The sequence below is a fragment of the Corvus brachyrhynchos genome, unplaced genomic scaffold, assembly GCF_000691975.1.
Source record: "Corvus brachyrhynchos isolate BGI_N302 unplaced genomic scaffold, ASM69197v1 scaffold262, whole genome shotgun sequence".
Lineage (NCBI taxonomy): Eukaryota > Metazoa > Chordata > Aves > Passeriformes > Corvidae > Corvus > Corvus brachyrhynchos.
In genome coordinates this window covers 382288-385184 of record NW_008236626.1, presented here as the reverse complement: position 1 = coordinate 385184, position 2897 = coordinate 382288, and the positions used below count along the sequence as shown (strand labels likewise).

The following is a 2897-nucleotide window of genomic DNA, read 5'->3' as shown; positions in this document are numbered from 1 at the left end:
AGCTAATATTTTTTCCTGTGGTTGAGATGCATCTTTTTTGATGCTAGGTTTGTTTTACACCTTTGCATTCTAGCTTATGACACAGGTAAACAAACGAAGTGTGCAGGCACAACTGTACTGACTGAGCTGCTCACCCATGACCCTGCCAGGCCAGCTCCCAGGGTAGCAAACACAACAGAGCCCTTCTCCACCAGCACAGCCACAGCAAGCCCACACTCTCCCTGACTTCAAAATGGTTTTGCATCAGGACCATGTGGTGGTTTAAACTTAATTCGATGGACTGGTTGCTAAACAAATTAAAAAGTTGGTACCGCCTCTGCAATTCACATATTTGAAGGAAGACCAAGCACAGGAAGTTCCTTTTGTTCCTGTTTCCCCCCCGGGATGGCGAAGCGGGGGGCCCAAGCCCCGCGGTGCAGCAGCGCGGGGCCGAGCCGCTGGGGAAAGCCGCGCCGGCTCCGCAAGCAGCCATGACCAGCCTTAAACAGCAGCGCAGCCGGAACCGCGCAGCGCGGCTCTGGGGCCGCTGGGCCCCTTCCACGCAGCCAGCGCGGCTCGTGTCGAACCGAGCAAAAACATGCAGCCTACAACAGCGAGTTTTCCCCAGAGCAGAGCCTGGACAAGAGACAAGATCAACTTCTTAGCCGCAACTTAACAGGAACCAGCTTTCTTCCAGGTCAGAGAGAAAGGAAAAGCGAGATCATGTGAGATGAAGCCAACATGGCGGCGCCAAGGTCAGTAAAGGAAGGGAAGGAGAGCAGGAGCTCCCAGCGCTGGAGCTGAAAATTCTCCTTGCAAGCCATGGTGAAGACTATAATACAGCAGGGGTTTTTTTCCCCCCCCTATAATTCATAAGATGAATTGGGGGGATGTAGCAATTCATGTGTTCATGAAAAATATTCATGCCAGAGTATATAGATGCAGTGAAAGACTTTTAGAGATTGAGAAGAGAGCCTTTACTTTCAGGCTGGAATAGCTCATCCTTAAAAGACTAAATCCCGTGTTATTTGTGACCCATGATGGCAGTGGGGGAAGACTGCAAGATTCATGGGAGGGATTTCTTTTTTTTTTTTTTTCGCTGCAGCAGATTCCGGGCAGACTGTTGTTTGTGAAAGTTTGAACCGCCCTAGAGAAATTCGCAGAGAGCTATCTCCCGTGGGAAGGATCGCACAGCACAGCAGAAGAAACTCTTTTCCTTAAACACAGGGAAAGACTCTTAAGAAATGAAACTGTCAAACTCCCATGTTTGTTTCCCTTGTGCAGGTTGGTGGAAAGAGGGAGGTACTAGAAGGGAAAGGTATTCTGGGAGTTTGCTTTAATTTCGTTTTTTTTTTTTTTACTTTTAATTCTGTTAGTAGTGAATTTTCTTATACTACAACTGTTTAAGTGTGGAACTGTTTTGCCTTGAAGTTTTTCCGTTTTCCTCAATAGTCCTCATTTCACCTTGTTTTGTATGTGGTGCTTGGCACCTAACCAACGTCAAACCATGACACTGTGCTATGCTTTGGGACATCAAATTTTGTTTTACACATCTTCAGAAAGCTCCTGTCTAATTCGAGCCATTTGATACCATCAGAACTTGGCCCTTCTTTTATGACAAACCAATCACAAAAAGAGTTTTCACGTCTCAATTGTAAAGCAGTCTGCAGGAAATTAGCTGTAAAAGAGACGGGAGGCTTTTGTGGCACAGCTGAAAGCTTATGAAAAACAAATTACAGAAGAAACATTTTTAATAGACATGCTTAATGTTTTTATTGGTGAGAATGCTGAAGTGGCTGCCAATTCAACTTTGCATCCAAACTGTCAAACATAATTGCTTGTATATGTGACATAATAAAAATCTCCATTGTAAAAGCCTTAAGAACGCTAAGTAATGTAACACTGGCTTTTACAGCATTAAAAAGGAATAATAGACTTGTGTCCAGTTATTGTATTTAGAGAAATGCAGGAAACCCATTAGATTTCAAAGACAGACAAATTGTTAAATTGCTTTTGCCACTTTGATCTGCACAAAAGACAGAAATCGTTCCTTGGGAACATTTTCAATTTAAACTTGTCTCCTTAAAATATGCTTTTCAAAGTGTGCATTAAAATAAAAGGTATGTTCAAATTCAAACACTCAACTAATAATTTCTCCATGTTGATAATTGTATTAATCGGGTAGCAATCTGTGCATCTGTGATATTGCTGTGACCTCTTCAGTTGAAAGCAGCTTGTAACCGGCACTCTGAAAATTCAAGAGTCATTGACCTGAGTGCAAGAATTTTCTATTTACAAAGAAACGTGTTCAGCGGGTAAACAGGAAAAAAAATTGTGTTGAATTCTCAAGGCAATCTGAAAGATGAAGCAAACCTACTAGAATCAATTGAGGCATAATAAGAAAATGGAGCGGTAAAAACAATTTAAATGGGGTTCTCCTGCTGCTACAACCAGTCCAAGATGAAAGCTTAACTTCTTTCCTTAAGCAGAGAAAAGTCCTTTCCAACACTTTCAGTGTAATCCCAGCACATCTGGAAACTTAGCAAGGGCATAGTCTATTTCCAAGGGGAGAGTCAGACAGGCAAAAACAAAACTGCCACAAAGTATACCTACGACAAAGTATACTGGAAAAAACTCTAGAAGGTAATGTCAATGGTTACAGAAAATAACAAAAGGGAAAACAGATTAGAAATTGTGAAGGTTATGGTGGAGATTGAATCTTATTAAATATAATCTTCACCCAGGCAAGACCCCCTTCGATAACCCCAGGAAAAAGGAGAGGGAGTAAGACATGGATGATGTCCTCAATTGTGTTCCCAAACTACAAATCAACATAAGGGACAGTAGGTAAAAATAAAAGAGAAATTTCTTTCTTTTTTTTTTTTAACTGAAAGAAAAAGCTGCTGAAGAAACAGTCA

General features: G+C 41.9%; 2 long non-coding RNA genes across 3 annotated transcripts in view; one reads left to right on the top strand and one right to left on the bottom strand.

Moving 5' to 3' along the window:
- LOC108444770 overlaps nt 1–2897 on the bottom strand; it is a 58953-nt gene that overhangs the window by 33781 nt on the left and 22275 nt on the right. The gene's annotated exons all lie outside the window — the stretch shown is intronic.
- On the top strand, nt 64–1914 carry LOC108444769. The gene is made up of 2 exons (XR_001859452.1): nt 64–734; nt 1085–1914. It is a non-coding gene; the product is annotated as an uncharacterized LOC108444769 (long non-coding RNA).